We start from the raw sequence: 12,334 nt of genomic DNA, 5'->3' as shown, positions 1-12,334 counted from the left end.
GGGTGCATTTGCCCACCTGGAGGGGCCCTTTAGGCCCTGTCAGTCTTGGAGTCTGCGTGTCTGGGTCGGCCAAGCAAGAATCAAGGATGACACAATGCGTGCATTCAACCATCGTGTTCCTCTTGCCAGGCGGGCCTCCTGGGCGCTGACTGTCCCAGCAGCATGAGACAGTTCCCACATTCTCAACATTGTTTGTGGCATTCGAGTACCTGCTCACTTTTTCCTGTGCAAAATGCCTGTGAAAGGAGTACTCTACAACGGCAAAATTAACAAAGTCGTTCACATCTCATGTTTAGACAAGATAAGCTTAGAGGTCTTTGTGGTAGCTCGTTACTGAGAGATTACTCCAGAACAAGCTGCTGCTGTCTGGGAGATGACAGTGTGGTCAGGGCCTAACAGGTAGCACACTGGTAGGCTTTAAATTCTTAAAGGAATGTTCAGAGATGAATGTTGACCTGTAACAGAGGCTGAAAACCAGCGCTGCATTCCCTTGCGAGATCGTTTTCGCAGCTATGGTACGGTTGTAAATCAAGTCGGCCAGATCCTTCCTGCAATACTGGGCTTGATTCTGGGTATCAAATGTTAGGGGCACCCAAAGAGAACCTTGGAAAAGGCACAGAGGAGACCAGGAAATCTGATAAAGTGACTGGAAAATAACATAAGAAGGAAACTGATATAAAGGCCTTGGAATTATTTGGCTCAAGGGGAAAAAAAAAAGGTTGTTCCTAATTGCTCATAGCTGGCGTTTCTGGCTTCACAACAAGTGTGCACGATTTATGTGGATAGAAAGTGTGAGTATCAAGGAACTTGTTGAGATGGGAGAGGTTCCCAACAGTGATGGAGGATTGGTCTTTCCTACCTGGGATAATTTGTGAAAAACTGTGCCCAATAGCAGAAGAAGAAAGACTTCTTAAAGGCTTCGTCACTCCACTTTAATATGTTTTGCTCTCCACGGACCTCACGCTTCTAAAAGTCTTATAAATAAATACCAATTACTAGGTAATCATATACTCAACCTGGTTTTTCTAGGCAAGTCCCAATTTATGTCTTTTGTCCAGTGTAATTAATAGCTTCCCCTTTCAATCTCTAAGTATCCCATTTGAAAAATAATGTGTATGATTATCCCAATAAGAGCCAACACAGTTTGATTTTAGAAATATATAAGGATTCCATAGGCTAAACCCTTTTAGAAAGTGGCTCAAAATGTATGACTCTGTAATGCTGCTGGCATTACCCAAAACACCAGTTATTCATCCCATGAGAGTGACATGAACAGCCACCCACAGGTCTCTTCAGCAGGAGAAGAAGCAGGAGTTATAACAATCCTCATACTTCTAGCCATGAGTTGCAAGGGAGAGAAAACTTTATTCCACCATTTAAGCTGGGAACTTCATAGTTTACAGATGCTGAGGAATCAAAGTCAAAGTCCTCACCATTCTTACCTCCTTCCCACCTCTGGGAATATATGATTGTGGAAAGAGAATCAACATGAGTTCTTTCAGTTTAATTCTCATTTAATGAACTCAAATACTTACTGAGCAAATACTTACTGAGCACCTACCTGTTCCAGGTACTGGGGAAATAGGAGTAAAGAAAAGAGGCCTAATGCCACCTTCTTGGTGGTACAGTTTCACAGGAAGACAGAGAGTAAACTCAACAAATGACTAGATAAATGATATGGAGTATGGCTGCTAATGTAAAATGTTTTGAAAGGATGTGGTCCTTGAACAATAGAGCCCAGGTCATCAGAAGGAGAAAAGCAGAAGAGCCCATTCTCCAATCCTGCCCTTGGACTGAAGGCAGCACCACGGCTGCCCTTGGACTGAAGGCAGCGGGCTGCAGGCTTCTCCCTGTAGTATAATTAAAATGAGAAAGTGCTGGCTGCACAAGCCGAGGGATTGTCCCAACTTCCCACCATGATGAGGTGTCAGGCTCTCCAAATGAAAGGGTAATAGCTCTGGGGGGAGGAGAACCAGTTCCCTGAGCTCTCAGTGGGAATGGCCCAAACACCAAGTCAAAGGGAAGGTCACCCCTGCCCAGGGCTTCTGCGTTTCCCAAAATAAAAGCAAGGCCAAAGAGACACAAGTTTTGTTTCTGAGAAATAATTGGTTGAGGGATTTGAGTTTATTATTTTCTTCTCCATTCTCACAAACTGATCTCATCTTCAAGCCTTTCCCCCCATTTCAGCGCTTGGGGTATCAGAGTGAGCAGTAATTAGCTAGAGGAGGGCTTGGATTTTGTTTGTGTGTGTGTTCTTGTTTTGTTTTTAAATCATGGAAGAATTTTGGAAGAAAGAATTGTCGAAAATAAACTTCTAAGAGTTATACCATTACTGTGGTTATAGAAGTTTCCATAAATGAGATACACGATGACAGAGAGTTGTTATTTGTGCCCCAAACAAAACAGGAGAATTTTATCTAGATTTGACGAGATAGTTGCAGGTACACGGATGTTGCTTCCTAAATGCCTATTGAATTGAGTGCAACTATCTAACGTGTTCAGAAAACAAGCATTGTCGTAGATTGAGGGCCTTGCCAGGGCTTTGCACTGGATGTGTTCCAGGAGTTGCTGTCACTAAAGGTTTAAATATATAAAGATGGTACAATAGATTCTATTTTCATGGAAGTTAACTGGACTCTAATAAATACACCAGAAGCTGAATCACTTCGTTATTTCAGGCACATAGAGAGGAAGGGCCGTCTCCCCTCAGTTATGACACACTGCCAGTTTGTTGATGTATAGTTACTTTTTTTTTTAAAGGAGTAAGAAAAGAAACAGAACTGAGAGCTAACATGGGAGAAACCTCAGAGAGAATTCACACAAGGAAGAAGGAAGACTGGGAAGTTACCTGAATTCCCCGACATCACAGAATCTCGCAGCACCAGACTTTCTCTTTCCTCCCACATCAGAGGAGAGAAGCCCTCCTCTTAACACAAGACTTCTTCCAAGTTCACCTAGACAGGCTCTCTCTCCCACTCTCCACAGTACCTATTTCCAACTGTTCTACCTGTCCCAAGTCTTCAAGCCCACCAACACCTGCCCCTACACTCCCAGAAGAGACCTTATTCTCTACTTCACAGACAGCAGCAGAAGTGTCAGAGGGAGACCCCTCCACTTCAGCACTGCCATCTTTCCCCCGCACTCTCATTAGACCATGGGAGAGGTGTGTTTAGTCTCAGGCAAAGCCCTGCGACCATGCCCTAGATCCTGTTCCTTCCCACATCTTCAGGAATTTGCCCCTTTAATTACCTGCGCTCTTTCCTGTATCTTTCACTCACATGGGAATATGCTCAAATCTCCCTGATCTTCAAAAAAAAAAATAGAATAAAATCCTTGCATTGCATGTTTCCTCTAATGAGGGACTTTCATCCCTTCAGAGCCAGGATGTTTAAAAAGGTGGTCCTCTCTGTCTCTTCTTCCTGGCTCCCGTTTTCCCCTTACCCACAGTCTACCTCTCCCACTTCACAAAATTCCTCTCACTAACGTCTCTAATGCCTTCCTGGTTGCTACTCTAATGGACATACTTCAATCCTTGCCTTCTTTATTCTCTGTATGGCATTGGATGCTCTTGTCTCTCCCTACTTGAAATACTCTCCTTCTAGTCCACAAAACCACTCTCGCTTGGATTGCCTCTTAATTCTTTGACTACTCCATCTCGGTTTTCCTCTTGGCTCTGTTTTCCCTCGTAAATGTGGGAATTCCCTGGGGATCCATTCTGATCCATTCTTATCCTTCTTCTTTACTGTTCCCAGAGTGATTTTTTTTTTAGCAAATATAATCATTGCACTCCACTTAACATCTTTCAGAAGCTCTAAACTACCTTCAGAATAAACCCTAACTCTTAGACAAGGCTCGCCAAATCTGTCCAGATCAGACTTTTGTCAGCTTTATCTCTTACCTGCTCCCCACAAATTCCCCAAAGTCCAGCTAGAGTTAGCAATTAACTGAACAAATCATGTTCTTTCTGGTTTCTGTGTCTTAGAAAATGTTGTTTCTTTTGCTTAGAGCACATTTTCTTCCCTATCTTTACCTAACAAATTCTAAGATTTTTCTCCCAAAGCTCATCGCACATTTCTATCACAGGGTTTATGAATTAATATCATATTTGTCTATTTTCCCTTTAAACTTGAGGATCTTAAAACAGGGACTCTTTTATTTATTTATTCTTTTAAGCTCTATGTTCTCCTTGCCTAACACAGTACCTGCATGAGCAATAAATTTGTTGAATGGGTGAGTAAATAAATGAAAGATCTCAGTCCACTTGATTCCAAGCCCAGCATGTCAGCTAAGTTCAGGTCACATAGACTTTTCCTATCAGACCTGAGTACAATGCTTTTAAACCAATTGTACACGTCTCCACAAAATAAAGGATGTTGATTTTCTACCTACAAAATAAATGTAGCTCCTGTTGGGAGGAATGTGTTGTTCTGGCCTTCCTGGTAGTCATGGAAATGAATTACAGCCTTGGGCAAAAGGGCATCCCTCAGTCAAGGGGATGTGGTGTGATCTGGTGGGTAGAGAGGGCATCTTGGAGGCAACGTTCCATTTATAGCTGGGGTTGACTCCTCTGGGCCACTAAGGTGACGGGCAGTAAGGACTACAGACCCCTCCTCGCCTCTTCCATTTCATCCCTGACATAAAGCTAGCAGGAGGGATTTGCTCTTCAATTTTCAAATTGGGCTTGTTTCTAGGTTAGAAAAGTGTTTGATGATCAATGGAGGCCAGAGAGAACTTTGCTAAGATTTTGTTTCCTTGGAAGTTTCCAGTTTGGTTTCTACATCTGTTTAGTTCTTATGAGATCATTATGGGTTTGTGCTATCTCCCTCACATGATACCAATGTCTTTAAGAGCAGGAACCATGTATTTTTCTTTCTTTGTAGTGTCTCTCAAGCCAAGTTTAGCTCTTTACCTTTGGAGCACTAGCTAACAGGCCTTAATAATTGTTTATGCACGTAGTCACCAATCATTAACTTAGATACTTTGTCTTGAATAAAAGTGTAAAATAATCATAAGACCACTATTTAGTGTTTGGATTTCCAAGATGATGATATATAAGCTTTTCTACAGAATCCTGGAAAATGTGAGAAGACCCCAATCAGAAGCAATGCGATTTTTTTGGCACAAGCTCTTTGAGCACAATAATATGACTTTTCAACCTATTTCTAGGGCAATAAATAATATATTTTAAATGTTGGTATAATCTGTAGCACAAGAATATTATTATGGTGATGGATTGCTTTCTGGAAACATAGTTGCATGTACTTTATTAAACAATGTAGCAGGGAGGGAAGTGATGGATTCCAACCACCTTCAAGTCCTGGCTATTCATAGCTCTTTAGCCCCCACCCCTCTTAGACACTGAGTTAATATTAAAATGACATGAGCATTTGACAGAAGGACCTTTGGTTCAAGACTTCTAGATTTGTGAAGTAGAGGTAGACTAGCTACCTCTTTGTTGTAGCTGGTCTCCAAAATGACCCCAATGGTCTTTGCCTTCCGGTATTCATGCCCTTGTAGAGCATCTTTCCACAATGAATAGGGACAATGTGATTACCAAAAGGATTTATAGATGTGACAGTGTATAACTTTTAAGATTGGGTCATAAAAGACATTGTGGCTTCTGCATTGCTCTCTCTTGGATCACATGCCCAGGGATCAGTCAGCCGCTCTGTTATGAGGACTCTCGTAGCAGCATTATGGAAAGGTTCATGTGGCCAGGAATTGAGGCTTCTTGCCAACAACCATCACCAATGTGCAAGCAGTATTTGTGAGTCATTGTGAAAGTGGATCCTCCAGCCTCAGTCAAGCCTTCAGAGGACTGCAGGATCAGCCAACATCTTCTCTACAACCTGTGAGAAACCTTGATCCAGGACCAAACAGTTAAGCTGCTCCTAAATCCCTGATCCACAGAAACTGTGTGTTAATAAATGTTCATATTGTTTTAAGCCACTAAGTTTTGGGTAATTTCTTACACAGAAATAGAGGAAACTTGAACCTAAATTAGAACAAACTGATGGTCTAACACTGTAGTGGCTACTGTGATTCACTGCCTAAGTTTCTTCTTCAGGACTGACATAACCATCTCCAAGCTACTGGAAATATTTTCTCTTGACAACACATAGTTATATCCCTTACTAAGAATTGCCCTCTGCTGAAGATATGTCTCATCTAAGATTATGACCTCCTCACTGGGGCACCCTGTGGCCAACGACTAACTGATGCGAGAATAAAAAAAGTCTGCACTCCTTGCTTCAATTTGCCCCTCTCCCCAGTTCTGCTTGCTCAGTTTCTTAAAAATGTGTCTCCTGAGTGCACTCCAAAATAAACCTTCTGCACTCTATCGCAGAGTCTGGTTTCCAGGGCACCCCACCTAGAACAGTTGGTATCTGGAATGGTCCTCGGAAGCAGAGCGTGTGGCAGATGGCCTGGCTAGTGTGCCAGGGTTTTTAAGAGAACAATTGAAAGATGGGGGACAAAGACGTCTGGGAAGGAGGCACTTGGCTGGGCCTGTGATGGTGGCTCTACCAGATAGCATACACTGCAGAAGAGGTACTAAATAACCAAGTGGCTCTGTTAGTAGATATCCGGCCTCTGTTCTCTTCAGCCCAATGCTTGTACAGTGGACTCATGAATAGAGCTGCCATGATGGCAGAGATGAAGGCTTATGCATGGGCCCAACAGCATACTCACTTACAAGGGCTGGTTTAGCTAATGTTGCTGTTAAATGTCCATCCAACCTGCCTGTGACAAAGAGTAATGGCAGGTCTCCAATATGGCACTCAAGTAGACCAGTCAGTAGTTTGGTATCAAATCAATTCTTTTGAATCTTTTCCACTCTAGGTGGAGGAGTAGTTTATCTTGACTAGGATTGACACACGTTCCAGGTATGGGTTTGCCTTTTTTGCTTGTAGGGCCTTGGATGGGTGTCTTTTGGTGCTCCCATGCCTGGGTTTAGTGGCTTATGCACAGGCACCAGCCACAGCCTGAGAAGGACTTGGTAACTCAGCAAAGAGGGTCTAGGACCCCCGCTACGTGATCTACCTGGACAAGTAGATGTGTTGGCTGAATGTGAGAGAAACCTAGGGTGAGTGGTAGAGGATAAGGACCATGAGTATCAGTTATGAATGAAAGGTCAACTGCAGCTGTTGGGCTATTGTTCATCCCATTAGTGCTTCTAAATTTTAGCAAGAAACAAGACTAACCAGAACCCTGGAGACGCTGTTTCCAGATGGGGCAAAATTACTATGAGATGCAAGTGGATCTGAGTGGCCTAGAATGGATGCTGTGGGACTCTGTCAAGGTCCTCTCTTCAGGAACAGCGTGCCCCGGGTCTTAGGACTATCAGCTGCTGACAGGTCATAGCTACATGGCTCACTAAGAATTGTCCTTGGCTACAGAGAACCACTTCACCTAAGGTTCTCCTCTCTCCCAGGGACAGCTAGTGGCCAATGACTGGCTGATGTGAAGCTGCAAATGTTGTTACATTTGCCTCAATTAGGACATCTCTGAAGGTCCATCCCAGCTTCAGAGCTTCCCTAGGAATGGCTGACGCTTCTGTGGCGCAGCTTCTGCCTTCCCCAGTCCTACCTTCCCCAGGTTCTTATGGGTACATCCAGCTCCCAAGACACTTCCCCAATAAATTTTCGGCCTGCAACTCTCTGCCTCGGAATCTGTTTCCAGGGAACCCAACCTAAGGAAAACTTCCATATAAGGATTTTAATCTTCAGTCAACACGGTGAAAAAAGGAGGCCAGAGAGAAGTTCTGCTCTTCACTGTTAACCCCAGAGACAGGACAACTAAAAATGACAAGCTCTGAGGTGGAAAGATACGAAAGAAGTTTGAATAAAGAAGATACTACAGAAAGTACTGTTGGACCTAAAATCTTGTTCACAAGTTATTTTAGTAGTTTTCTGGAAGAATATGGTCTCTAAGGCATGGGACACAGGACAAATGTTTTCATGAAGGCAAGGAGGAGAAAAGTGCTGGCATCAGTGAGTCTGATGGACTTGATGGTGGCCACAAAGGAAAAGTAACTGAGCGTGTCCTGAAAGCACTAAGGGGCTGGAAGCATTGTGTCTCCTTCCTTCATGGATGGGCACTGAGAGGAGAAAGGTGGTGGGCATAGGTGTACTTCACATGCCTCAGCTTTCCGGAGGGAGATGAGCGATATGGAAAAACATTCTAGTAAGGCTCTTTCTTACTGCAAGTCTTACTGATATTATTACCATACAGTGTTTTGTTTTGTTGTGATTACTCTAGTTTAATTATTCATTATTTGTAAATTTCATAATATATTACTAAACAACTTGTAGCCTGTTTAAAAGAAGAAATAGTTCCATGGAAATTGGATATTTTGCTAGAGAGAGAGAGAGAGAGAGAGAGGGAGAGAAATTAGTAGGAATCAGTAGGTTGTAGGTTGAGAGGGTGAGGGCTCACTGACAAGGGTATCCAGATTTTATACTTACTGAGATCAGTGCAGGTCTTCTGTGTATTACTGATTCCCACTCCCCGCACCCCTGCTCCAACACACAAGGCTTCTTGTCTTCTGTTTCCCTAATGTGCTCTTCTCTACCCTGCTCTCTGCCCGCGGCAGGGAAGGCTGACCAGTAGGGATTCCCACATGGGTCTCATCCCTTCCAGCTCCTGAGCAGATTCAGCCAGAGGGGAGCTCTTCATGGGCAGGAGATACAGAGGAGGGAGGAGAGCGAGGCTGGGGGCACTATTCCCCCTGCTCCTATCTCCTGGGGCTGCCAAGCCTGGATCCCTCAGCTGAGGGTCACAGCTTCTGTCAAACAGCCCCTTCCTCACCGCTCTGTGAATCCACTTCTGGTAACAGCCCCCTCTCCCGGTCCCTTCTGGTTTAGAGGTGCTAACCATCCCCATTGTTACTTGCTCTGGGGTACTGCATTATCCCTTGTGGTTCCCCTACACCCTGCCCGCATCTTTGTCAATAGTCCTTGCATCAAGCCCTCACATTATCCAGTTTGAGCGCGCCACTGTTTACCGTCAGGGCTCTGATAGAATTATCTTCCCTTTATCTCTTTCATGCTTAGGAGACTAAATTCCAGACCTGGCTTTTACAGACAAGCTAAGCATCCGTGTGCAAATTGCCTCACTGATCGAGCCGAGGAAACCCCTGGGATCAAATGCAAAGATTTAAAACCTAACCCTGAATCGAGTGAGGAAACTCTTCTGCCTCATTTCCGGGCTGCGGTATATGATGTTATTTTCTTGAGGAAAGTGACAAGGCAGGAGAAGAGAAGGATTCAAATACTAAGCTGCCCATGAAGACAGAGTGGTGAACTCTAAGATTTGGCAAAAGAACGGCAGCAAGTAGTAGCAGTCCCAGGCTGATGGGAGACCGAAACCAGAGGCTTCAGCAGAGCTAAGGCAGGAAAGAGATTTCAAGTAAACTCAGGGTCCTGGGAAGCCGCGGACAGACAGTGAAAGGCCATTCCTAACTCCCCATCACCCCGGTATCTGGTGCTCTGGTGATAGCCTTCGCTGACTAAGCACGTGCCATGTCCCGGGCATGAGACTTTGTGATCCTTGGCTCATTTCAACTTCACAGGGCAGAGAAAGCCAGTGTGGGGAAAGAGGCCAAGTCACGTGTCCAAGAACCCAGGGCTCGTAAATGACAAAGCCAGGATTCCAAGCCTGGGATTTAATCACCCATTCAGTCACCCTCTTCTAGAACAGATTTAGCCTGGTCCTAAAGATGTACATCCACGCCAGCATGGACACTGGGAAAGTTCAGTGTCCTCCCCTTATCTCTCAGAGATCATTGAAGCCGACCCAAATCCATGGCTAGTCCAATACCAACCCTCTCTGTGTGAGCCAAGCATCGTACAGAACCCGCTGAGGCCCCCAACAGACTGGCCAGTCCTGGATCAGGGAGTCCGTTTCCTTCACTGCCTCCCTTCCACCTTGCCCTTCCCGCCCAGGGGTGGATCCTCACGGTGACGTGGCCAGGTCTACAATGGAGCAAGCTCTGGGAAGCAGAGAAATGGGATGTGAAAAGGTCTTTGTCTTCGTGGACTCTCCTCTGTGTGTGGGATTGCACTGGGAGAGAAGGGTGGAGGGAAGGCATTCCTCAGGCAGTAAACAACCCAGACCAATTTGCACCCCGGCCACGGAACCGTAATCTTTTCATTATGCTTCGCGTATTTATAACCAAGAGCTCTATTGCTCTGGTACCAACAAAACTGCAGTCGGCCCGCCAGAGGATTTTCTTTAAACATCAGTCTTTACGGAAGAAAAAAACAAGCATCCACGTTGCAGGCCTGGGGATAAGTGAGCCCCCCTCCTGTTTTCTTTAGCTGGAGGACAGTGTGCAAAGCTCACTTCTAAGGAGAGAGGGCTTGCTTCCTCTCAACTGCCACCCCTACTCCCACCCCAAGGTGTTCCTCAGTTTGGCCAAGCAGCCTCAACTTCTTTGAAATGCTTTGCTTGGTGGGTGCCAGCCTGCTTGAGCTGCTCCTGAAGATGCCAATTTTAGCTGCCACATTTAATTTGCATGTCCTGAGGGCCTCCTGTGCTTTTTCTGATTCTCTTAAGTGAATAAAAATAAAGAAGGAGCATAGAGCACATGACCCGGTCCCAGGCTGCAAGCTTCTGCTACAAATATGTTTGTCCACATCCAGGCTCATGTGTTTTAAAGAACAAGATGAAACAGAAAGGGGGTGAAAGAGAAAGAGGGAACTTCCTATCTGTTTCCCAGCTCTTTAGGGCCCACGTAAGGCGGTGAGTTAAGGACAGAAGAAGTTTAGTTATGCAGAGGCCAGACACAGGTACCATGAGAGAAGCCTGCCCTACTTCTGTTCCACTGTGAAAAGGAGCAACTGAAAGAAAAAATCCAACTAATATGGGTAGATTCCTTACTCAACTCGGTGACGCAGGTCCTAGGGCCTCCGCAGCGCAAGCTGATGTGGCTAGAGCTCAGAAATAATGGGAACAGTGTCTCCAGTGGAAGAGGCATCTGGGATTTTCAACTGGACTGGAAAATCCTGGGCTCCAGGGGGCTCTTTCTTAGGGGCTACTCCCATGTCATGGGAAGGACCTTGAGAATCGCTGCTACCCTCAAGAAGACCCCAAAGGAGAGCCCTGCTGAGCCAGCCCCGGCATTCACCGTGGAGCCGCCACTGCCCAGCCCCGCCATGAACATTGGGATCCTTTCTCTGGTTCTTGCAGAGGCTGTTTCGGGGAGAAGCAGAGTCAAAGAGTGCATTTCTGCTGCTATTCTCGCTCCTTTACCCAGCCAACCCTCAGTCGCCAGCATTTCTCAGACCATAGTTTAGCTGTGAATACCCGAGATTTTCTTCCTGTGCTGACCACAGTCACCCTGGTGGTCATGCCACTTTCTGGCATAGCCAGGCAGAGGGCCAGCTGCCTCAGAGCCTCTGAGAGGAGAGGAGAGGAAGGATGCCTTTCCCTTCTTGTCCCAAAGGGGCTGAGGGTCCCAACCGCCTGGACACTCAGGGCAGCATCAAGCTGAACAAATTATAGGGAGTAATTTAGGGATGGAGTGAGCGGGGGGAAGGGCATTGTGTCTGGATCCAGACCAATGTTTTCAAAGGCCTCTGCTTTGTGAAGGTGTTGTACCCAAAACTTGGCTTTCTCTTTGTGAATGAACCCACTTGTGGAAAATTCTGGAAAAAAAAATTTAAATAAATAAAGAGAAGGCAGGAAAGAAAAAGAAACAGAGAGACAGACAAACTGAGTGCTTTCAATGCTAGCTATCAAATGACCCTACAATTTCAGAGCTCTTGTCTCCCCTAAGGATTCTTTTGCAGTTTTTAGCAAAATTCGGTCCCCCACGTCTCTCCAGAATGCCAGGACAGCAGCCATGGAACTCTTTGGTCCTCTCAGGGGCTTGCTGTGGAAGGAAATAAATTCAATTTCAGCCCCTGGGTAGTATTCACTGAGCATGTGTTCTGCCTTGCGCTGGGAACTCACAAGGGTCTTTACTTTTGTTTGGAAGCTAAGAATTCCATACACAAGACATTAGAAGTGATTTTAAGTCCATTTACGAGCAAGGGTGGTGGATACAGATATTGAAGAGAGGGAATTTAAGGTTAACGAAAGAAAAGTGTGAGGTGAGGCTTGAGAGAGGAGGGAAACTGAGGAGAGGATTGAGTGAAATATAGTGTGAGGGTGAGGATGTTGAGTGGGTAGCATGTACTTTACTTATCAGCACCTGCTTACCTCTGACTCTCCCTCCCCAGTCCCACCCCAAACACATCAGAACTTTCCAACATCCTCCCTCCATTCCTTCTTTACTGAAATCTCACTCACCCTTCATAGCCTCGCTTAACCTCTATCCTCTTCACGTACA

The sequence above is a fragment of the Stenella coeruleoalba genome (assembly GCF_951394435.1).
Source record: "Stenella coeruleoalba genome assembly, chromosome: 3".
Taxonomy (NCBI): domain Eukaryota; kingdom Metazoa; phylum Chordata; class Mammalia; order Artiodactyla; family Delphinidae; genus Stenella; species Stenella coeruleoalba.
The sequence above is the reverse complement of the archived record's forward strand: the minus strand, read 5'-3'. Positions refer to the sequence as shown.